Below are 10,950 nucleotides of genomic sequence, written 5' to 3'. Positions count from 1 at the left end.
TCAGAGCTAAGAGATGAAAGAAAATTTTTTTGTGTTTATGGCTAGACAACTTTGTGAATTAAAGCTTATTTTCTTTGTTACCTTTTCTCCAACGCCCAGCTTGAGAAGGTGCCTGCACTGGTGGTGATCGTTTGCTATCTTGACTAGAATGTATCTGATTGCTAGGATCCTTAAAAGCATCTGCAGGCAATATTGTCACATGATCAGCTAGCATAATTTGAAGTTTGCAAAAGAATTGTAATTTGTTTGACAAGTGGGATAGGGATAATATTGATGTCATCAAGGTCTCCTTGAACCCTCCACCATTCTATGAATGTAATGATTGTGTCCTCCCTGTATATACCTTGGAACTCTTAAAAAGAACAATAATGAGTCATGAGTGTGCATTTCAAAATCCATATATATATATATATATACAAGGGATTTATCGTAACTCACCCAAGCCTTCATCCTTTTCATGCAAGTAATATAGCCAATCTTTGTTAGCATCTAAATCAAAATCTTCGTCTTCATCATCATCAGAGCAACCTCTCTTCTTTTTAATGGGTGTTATGCAATAGGTCTGATGCTGGATTCTTCGATAAAACTAATCTAACCTCCCTCTCATCCTCGTTACTATCTAACATGTCTGATGCATCAACATCGTATTCAATTTCATGTAGTGTTGCTGATGCAGGATCATCAACACTTCTCTTCTTGAAATACATGTAGTCCCTGGACCCATACCCCAGTTTTGGTTTCAATGTTGTTAAGTTACCTAGCGAGATTTTACTCTTATCAATAGCAAATGCCTTATAAAGTTTGTTCTCCCTCATCAGTCCCCATGCAAACGACATGTACTATCCATCTATCTTCCATTCTGCATATTAAGCTATGACACTTTAATTAAATCGCTAGTAGAGAATGATGCACTAACAGAATGATAAGAACACTACTAAAAATATTAATAGGAACATTGCAGATGGATCATTTACTTTTTACACAAATATTCCTATAGATCTCGTTCATGTTATTTAATAATAACAACAACATAATTTAAAAGGAAGTGTTGATGAGACGCTTGTATACGTACCTATTCTCAGTCACGTCCTGAGAGGAAGGTAGCAAATCTTGTGGATCTTGTCTGTGGTTGCTTGTGTCGTCGTTGGCTGAACTCTGTGACCCAAAGAGCGAAGCCTTCGCCCGATATCTGCTGGCCATGACCAGTGTTGGTGCAGTCGCCCTCCTAGCGGATGGTGAGACCATTGTTGTAGGCAGCAATGCCAATGTAGGTGTGTGCAACTCTGTCGGTGACGAAGAGGTCCCACTTGCCGCCTCGCTCGACGTCAGCATCCTTGGCTGCGTGGTGGACAATGAGAATTCACGGTGGTGTTGGAGACGGCGTCTGTGGAACCCTAACTGAGCGAGATGGGCTTAATTACGAGGGGATATGAGGAGTGCGGTTATATATCAACGCGACGTTTAGGCTCAAACGTGGGCAGTGGCGTGTTAGTTTGGCGCTATTGCTAAAAACTTTGGGATGGAAAAAATGGTGCTACGTTTAATTATTTTCGTTCCCAGTCACACGCTGGCTCCAAAATTTAATTTTCGAAACAAAACATCAGGCGCGCGTTTATAGTCTATTTATAGGCTAATGAACTATTTTTATGCTCATCACATGATCTTGTGGCCATGTTTAGTTTAGGAAATTTCCAAAAACAAGAATATCATAAACGTTGCTCGGCAATATATTACTGGCTTCGTGGTTCGCCAAGAAAATTTTTAGACAAAAGTTGTTAACAACTATGCCAAGATCTTGCAGTTTGACACAGTACTTGACTCATTACAAACTATTTTACAACTATTTAGTTAAGATGATTGTAGAGACCACTACATGATCTCCACACAAAAGCTAGACACAAGCCACCATCTTCACTTGCGTCACAAGGAGCAGGAGGAATCTGAGTCGCCGTCGTCGTCAGAGCTGGAGATTAGCTCATTCTTCCTAAAGAACTTGCACTTGATCAGGACACGAACTCTCTCAATCTCTTTCTTGATCTGTCAATTCAAAATGGGGCAAGTTAGCATATACTCCCTACATTAAAATTTGTAGGGCATGCAGTAATTAACCAAGACTTAGCATATACTACTTAGCATATACTCTTATGCAAATTGTTCTCCTTAGAGTCTACTATCATTTGTAATTAAAGTTCACCGGCACATGAATTATGATATACATGTCGACAAATCATCAATCACTAACATAAAAACTGTAATATCCATGAAAGTACTCATATCATGCAATATGAATAAAATCTCCACGATTGAGCTAATAAATCTATGAATATATTATGTTATGTTCCTACATTACTAGTACCATAACATCATCTAATCCTTCTAGTTTTGTCTCAAATTTTGCAATCCAAAGCATTTTCACATGAATCTTAAAGTAGAGAGGAGCCATATATTACCTCCATGTTCACAGGACGGGCCATTGTTGGGTCTCATCATCGCTCCCATGAGAAAATGTGCAATGGATTATAAGCTTTGGATTGACATTGAACATGTGGGGGTGATGAGGAATCTTTATAAACAAAAACAGAGTTTGCATTAGAATCACACACAATTCCAAGCAGAATATATATGAGACTGTCAATTTAACATGAATGATTACAAGTGCTAAATTAATGACAGAAGCAGTTCAGTGAGCAAATTAATCCTGACTATACCATATATAGTATATATGAGAAATAGAGTTGAGGTTTCTTCTTTTTTTGCAAGCCAAGTTGGGACATATTAAATCTAAATCCAATCTAGATCAGAAACAGAGTGGTACTATAGCACTTCCACATTAATGATAGACATTAATAAGATCCACAACTGAAAAAAAGAACCAAATATGCACTTTCATATGAAGAATAGTAGACACGAAAACCTTTACCTGGGGTTGGCTGAGGGAGGAATAAGGTTGTGCCACCGCGTGGACACGATTCACGTCACGGTCTGCTTCCGTGAAGCCAGGAGGGATGTCACGGATATGCAGTAATTAACCAGTAATTAACCAAGACTTAGCTCATTCTTCCTAAAGAACTTGCACTTGATCAGGACACGAACTCTCTCAGTCTCTTTCTTGATCTGTCAATTCAAAATGGGGCAAGTTAGCATATACTCCCTACATTAAAATTTGTAGGGCATGCAGTAATTAACCAAGACTTAGCATATACTACTTAGCATATACTCTTATGCAAATTGTTCTCCTTAGAGTCTACTATCATTTGTAATTAAAGTTCACCAGCACATGAATTATGATATACATGTCGACAAATCATCAATCACTAACATAAAAACTGTAATATCCATGAAAGTACTCATATCATGCAATATGAATAAAATCTCCACGATTGAGCTAATAAATCTATGAATATATTATGTTATGTTCCTACATTACTAGTACCATAACATCATCTAATCCTTCTAGTTTTGTCTCAAATTTTGCAATCCAAAGCATTTTCACATGAATCTTAAAGTAGAGAGGAGCCATATATTACCTCCATGTTCACAGGACGGGCCATTGTTGGGTCTCATCATCGCTCCCATGAGAAAATGTGCAATGGATTATAAGCTTTGGATTGACATTGAACATGTGGGGGTGATGAGGAATCTTTATAAACAAAAACAGAGTTTGCATTAGAATCACACACAATTCCAAGCAGAATATATATGAGACTGTCAATTTAACATGAATGATTACAAGTGCTAAATTAATGATAGAAGCAGTTCAGTGAGCAAATTAATCCTGACTATACCATATATAGTATATATGAGAAATAGAGTTGAGGTTTCTTCTTTTTTTGCAAGCCAAGTTGGGACATATTAAATCTAAATCCAATCTAGATTAGAAACAGAGTGGTACTATAGCACTTCCACATTAATGACAGACATTAATAAGATCCACAACTGAAAAAAAAGAACCAAATATGCACTTTCATATGAAGAATAGTAGACACGAAAACCTTTACCTGGGGTTGGCTGAGGGAGGAATAAGGTTGTACCACCACGTGGACACGATTCACGTCACGGTCTGCTTCCGTGAAGCCAGGAGGGATGTCACGGATACCTGGAAACATCCACGACGCCTCTTCCGCCTAGACATTGCGTCTCCGACTCACCGGCATCGTCCTACTCCTCTTGCGTGCGAATCTTCCCCTGCGGGCGCGCTGCTGCTTGGTGGAGTAGTGCACTGATGGCGTCGACGCTTGGGTGGTCATAGCAGGGGAGCAGGGAGAGCGGTTGATGGAGCGGGCCTTGCGAGCGCCAGCCATGTTGCCAATGGAGTTTTCGCGGTGGGCGATGAGAGCAGGACAAGGCAATTGATGTGATAGATTAGGGGCAAAGCGCGGCCAGGGGAACTAAAGTGGTGCCCCTGTATTCATGCATGTACTTAAGGATTCATGGCCCCCCATCATCATTGGTCTCTAGCGTCATTTGAGAAATGTTGACCATTCATTGACTCAGCCATTTGGGTGTTCCAAATTGGATAAATATATATGTTAATAGATGACAGACACATTTGAATAGCAAGTGCATGACTACTTTCTAGGAATTGGTTGAAACTTTTTCCTCAACACTACACACCAAAATTATGTGCCCATGCAAGGTTTTAGATTTTTCTAGGCACCTCAGACATTTTTCCCATTTTTCCTTCATAAAATCAAAAAATAATTACAATAAAAGGTAAACTTTGTCTAAAAATTGTCCAGGTGCACACAACATCATTACACACCTACATAAACATCTCAAAAAAGTTTCAAGTGGTTTGGTGAAAGTTGTGCTACACATACCCTAGGCGGGTGGACATCTTTTCGCTAAGTGACTAGGACATGTGTGAGAGATGAGTGCCTCTGTAACGTAAGTGCATGACCACTTTCTCAGAATTGATTGAAACTTTTTTCTAAACACTACACACCTAATTTATGTGACCATGCAAGTTTTTAGATTTTTCTAGGCCCCTTGGCCATTTTTCCCATTTTTCCTTTAGAAAATCAATAAATAATTAAAATAATAGGTAAAATTTGTCCAAAAAGTTCCCAAGTGCACACAACATCATTACACACCTACATAAACATCCCAAAAAAGTTTGAAGTGGTTTGGTGAAAGTTGTGGTACACATCTCCTAGGCGGGTGGACATCTCTTCACTTAGTGACTCGACACGTGTGAGAGATGACTGTCTGTGTAAAGCAAGTGCACGACCACTTTCTCAGAATTGGGTGAAACTTTTTCCTGAATACTACACACCTAAAATTATATGACCATGCAAGTTTTTAGATTTTTCTAGGCACCTCAGGCATTTTCCCTATTTTTCCTTCAGAAAATCAACAAATAATTACAATAATAGGTAAACTTTGTCTAAAAATTGTCCAGGTGCATAGAACATCATTACACACCTACATAAACATCTTAAAAAAGTTTCGTGTGGTTTGGTGAAAGTTGTGCTATATATCCCCTAGGTGGGTGGACATCTCTTCGGTACGTGACTGGACATGTGTGAGAGATAAGTGCCTTTATAAAGCAAGTGCATGATCACTTTCTTAAAATTGGTTAAAACTTTTTACTCAACACAACACACCTAAATTATGTGACAATGCAAGTTTTCAGATTTTTCTAGGCACCTCAAGTATTTTCTCCATTTTTCTTTTAGAAAATCAACAAATAATTACAATAATAGGTAAACTTTGTCTAAAAATTTTCCAAGTGCAAACAACATCATTAAACATCTACATAAACATCCCAAAAAAGTTTGAAGTGGTTTGGTGAAAGTTGTGCTACACATCCCTTAGGCGGGTGGACATCTCTTCGCTAAGTGACTAGGACATGTGTGAGAGATGAGTGCCTGTGTAAAGCAAGTGCAGGACCACTTTCTTAGAATTGGTTGAAACTTTTTCCTGAACACTACACACCTAAATTATGTGACCATGCAAGTTTTTAGATGTTTCTAGGAACCTCATGCATTTTTCCTATTTTTCCTTCAGAAAATCAACAAATAATTACAATAATAGGTAAACTTTGTCTAAAATTGCCTAGATGCACACAACATCATTACACACCTACATAAACATCTCAAAAAAGTTACTAGTGGTTTGGTGAAAGTTGTGCTACACATCCCCTAGGCGGGTGGACATCTCTTCGCTAAGTGACTAGGACATGTGTGATAGATGAGTGCCTCTGTAACGTAAGTGCATGACCACTTTCTCGAATTGCTTGAAACTTTTTCTTAAACACTACACACCTAATTTATGTGACCATGCAAGTTTTAGATTTTTCTAGGCACCTTAGGCATTTTTCCCATTTTGACTTTAGAAAATCAACAAATAATTTCAATAATAGGTAAACTTTGTCCAAAAAGTTCCCAAGTGCACATAATATCATTACACACCTACATAAACATCACAAAAAAGTTTGAAGTGGTTTGGTGAAAGTTGTGGTACACATCCCCTAGGCGGGTGGACATCTCTTCGCTTAGTGACTAGAACACGTGTGAGAGATGACTGTCTGTGTAAAGCAAGTGCACGACCACTTTCTCAGAATTGGGTGAAACCTTTTTGTAAATACTACACACCTAAAATTATATGACCATGCAAGTTTTTAGATTTTTCTAGGCACCTCAGGCATTTTTCCTATTTTTCCTTCAGAAAATCAACAAATAATTACAATAATAGGTAAACTTTGTCTAAAAGTTGTCCAGGTGCATAGAACATCATTACACACCTACATAAACATCTTTAAAAAGTTTCGTGTGGTTTGGTGAAAGTTGTGCTATATATCCCCTAGGTGGGTGGACATCTCTTCGGTACGTGACTAGGACATGTGTGAGAGATAAGTGCCTTTATAAAGCAAGTGCATGACCACTTTCTTAAAATTGGTTACAACTTTTTACTCAACACAACACACCTAAATTATGTGACAATGCAAGTTTTTAGATTTTTCTAGGCACCTCAAGTATTTTCTCCATTTTTCCTTTAGAAAATCAACAAATAATTACAATAATAGGTAAACTTTGTCTATAAATTTTCCAGGTGCAAACAACATCATTAAACACCTACATAAACATCCCAAAAAAGTTTGAAGTGGTTTGGTGAAAGTTGTGCTACACATCCCTTAGGCGGGTGGACATCTCTTCGCTAAGTGACTAGGACATGTGTGAGAGATGAGTGCCTGTGTAAAGCAAGTGCAGGACCACTTTCTTAGAATTGGTTGGAACTTTTTCCTAAACACTACACACCTAAATTAAGTGACCATGCAAGTTTTTAGATGTTTCTAGGCACCTCATGCATTTTTCCTATTTTTCCTTCAGAAAATCAACAAATAATTACAATAATAGGTAAACTTTGTCTAAAAATTGCCTAGATGCACACAACATCATTACACACCTACATAAACATCTCAAAAAAGTTACTAGTGGTTTGGTGAAAGTTGTGCTACACATCCTCTAGGCGGGTGGACATCTCTTCGCTAGGTGACTAGGCCATGTGTGATAGATGAGTGCCTCTGTAAAGCAAGTGCATGACCACTTTCTCGAATTGCTTGAAACTTTTTCTTAAACACTACACACCTAATTTATGTGACCATGCAAGTTTTAGATTTTTCTAGGCACCTTAGGCATTTTTCCCATTTTGACTTTAGAAAATCAACAAATAATTTCAATAATAAGTAAACTTTGTCCAAAAAATTCCCAAGTGCACACAATATCATTACACACCTACATAAACATCACAAAAAAGTTTGAAGTGGTTTGGTGAAAGTTGTGGTACACATCCCATAGGCGGTTGGACGCCTCTTCGCTTAGTGACTAGGACACGTGTGAGAGATGAGTGTGTGTGTAAAGCAAGTGTATGACCACTTTCTCAGAATTGGTTGAAACTTTTTCTTGAAAACTACACACCTAAAATTATATGACCATGCAAGTTTATAGATTTTTCTAGGCACCTCAGGCATTTTCCCCATTTTTCCTTCAGAAAATCAACATATAATTACAATAATAGGTAAACTTTGTCTACAAATTATCCAGGTGCATAGAACATCATTACACACCTACATAAACATCTTAAAAAAGTTTCATGTGGTTTGGTGAAAGTTGTGCTATATATCCCCTAAGCGGGTGGACATCTTTTCGCTAAGTGGCTAGGACATGTGGGAGAGATGAGTGCCTTTATGAAGCAAGTGCATGACCACTTTCTTAGAATTTGTTAAGACTTTTTCCTCAACACAACACACATAAATTATATGACCATGCAAATTTTTAGATTTTTCTAGGCACCTCAAGTATTTTCTCTATTTTTCCTTTAGAAAATCAACAAATAATTACAATAATAGGTAAACTTTGTCTAAAAACTTCCTAGGTGCAAACAACATCATTAAACACCTACATAAACATCCCAAAAAAGTTTGAAGTGGTTTAGTGAAAGTTGCGCTACACATCTCTTAGGCGGGTGGACATCTCTTCGCTAAGTGACTAGGACATGTGTGAAAGATGAGTGCCTCTGTAAAGCAAGAGTGTAGGACCACTTTCTCAGAATTGGTTGAAACTTCTTCCTGAACACTACAAACCTAAATTATTTGACCATGCAAGTTTTTATGTTTCTAGGCACCTCAGGCATTTTCCCCATTTTTCCTTTAGAAAATCAAAAAATAATTACAATAATAGGTAAACTTTGTCTAAAAATTGCCTAGGTGCATACAACATCATTACACACCTACATAAACATCTCAAAAAAGTTACAAGTGGTTTGGTGAAAGTTGTGCTACACATCCCTAGGCGGGTGGACATCTTTTCGCTAAGTGACTAGGACATGTGTGAGAGATGAGTGCCTCTGTAAAGCAAGTGCACGACCACTTTCTCAGAATTGATTGAAACTTTTCTAAACACTACACAACTAAATTATGTGACCATGCAAGTTTTTAGATTTTTCTAGGCACCTTAGGCATTTCCCATTTTTCCTTTAGAAAAATCAATAAATAATTACAATAATTGGTAAACTTTGTCCAAAAATTTCCCAAGTGCACACAACATCATTACACACCTACATAGACATCCCAAAAAAGTTTGAAGTGGTTTGGTGAAAGTTGTGGTACACATCCCATAGGTGGGTGGACATCTCTTCGCTTAATGACTAGGACACGTGTGAGAGATGAGTGTCTGTGTAAAGCAAGTGCATGACCACTTTCTCAGAATTGGTTGAAACTTTTTCCTAAATACTACACACCTAAAATTATATGACCATGCAAGTTTTTAGATTTTTCTTGTTTGAATAATGCAAAAATTCAATTTTAAAATATGAGAGCTTCCAACTAAATTTTTTAGTAGCCAATGATTTCAAAATGAAAAATTCGTCAACAATAAAGTTGTAGAACTCATCGAGATCTAAAACTTTTGTCTAAGTTATTTCTTCATCTAATAAAATAGTAGTATGCATTATTCAGAATTGGATAAATCTTTCATAATATTGACATAGAAGCGTGCGAGAGATGTATCGTTTGTAAATAATGTATACTGCCACCTTCTGAAAATCATTTGAGTTTTCTATATAAAGATTATATAACAAAAACATGTTACTATGCAAAAAATTTTATTTAAAGATTATGTAACAAAAACATGTAAAAAATTGTGAGTGAGTTGGATAGAGGTAGGGCACGTGAGGTCAGCGTGGGGTCAATTTTCTTTAGCGACAGACAGATTGACAATATAAATAGCTTTAGTGACAGACAGTTCAACGTTAAATATCAATATCTATAACGACAGACAATAAATCGCTAAATGAGGAATTAGCGACAGACGGTCTATAAGTTATTTTTAGCGACAGACCATCCATCGATAAATATAAACTTTAGCGTCACATATCTGACGATGATGCGGTGTTGTGGTGTAGTGTGAGCATGCATTTTTTTATAAGGGAAACATATTAATTTCAAGATTGTTATATCGAGAAGATATAAAGATGCTGAAACACTTTTGGCCTCAGTATAACAAGGATACACATAGTCTTACAAGAGATCTTAAAAAAAATAGACATACTAATAACACTTAATCCGAATGCTAGATTGACACGCATGTGCTCGAGTAAAAAACTCCTTGGCTATCCACCTCAATTGTTTGAGATGCCACAACAACTAAATCTTATGAAATTGGCTTCTGTAGGACAACCTATGTATGAAGGCAATATATAATCGGGTAGATAACCTACAGAGAAAAAAGAAGTATGTTCTTTTTAAAAACCAGGTCGTATCTACACATAGCTGCTGCTTCTAATAAGGCTAGGGATTTCAATTCTTTACTAACACAAAGTCAAGATCCAAACATGATATCCTTTCCAGTGTTTTACAAAAGAACTTCAGCGCTGATAATTTGCCTTGTTTAGTTCTGAAAAGTTTTTGGATTTTGACACTGTAGCACTTTCATTTTTATTTAACGAATATTGTCCAATCATTGAGTAACTAGGCTTAAAAGATTTATCTCGCGATTTACAAATAAACTGTACAATTAGTTTTTATTTTCGTCTATATATTTGGTGCACAATGCATGTGCCGTAAGATTCGATGTGATAGCAAATCTTGAAAAGTTTTTGTTTTTTAGGGTGAACTAAACAAGGCCAATCATCCTCCAAGCTCAAGAGAGGGTGCAACATAACAAGCAATGGACAGGTGTGGCTCACAACTCACAGTCACGGAGCACAACTGAAGTCATAAAGCAAACAGCTGACCAGTCAAACAGTCAACTCCTTTTGAGAGCACACGAGGCAAAAAAAATTCGGCCTTGTTTAGTTCCGAAAAATTTTTAGATTTTGCTACTATAGTACTTTTGTTTTTATTTGACAAATATTGTCCAATCATAAACTAACTAGCATCAAAAGATTCGTCTCGTGATTTACATACAAACTGTATAATTAGTTTTTGTTTTCGTCTATATTTAATGCTTC

Source organism: Sorghum bicolor, chromosome 3, assembly GCF_000003195.3.
Source record: "Sorghum bicolor cultivar BTx623 chromosome 3, Sorghum_bicolor_NCBIv3, whole genome shotgun sequence".
Classification (NCBI taxonomy): Eukaryota; Viridiplantae; Streptophyta; class Magnoliopsida; order Poales; family Poaceae; genus Sorghum; species Sorghum bicolor.
The sequence above is the reverse complement of the archived record's forward strand: the minus strand, read 5'-3'. Positions refer to the sequence as shown.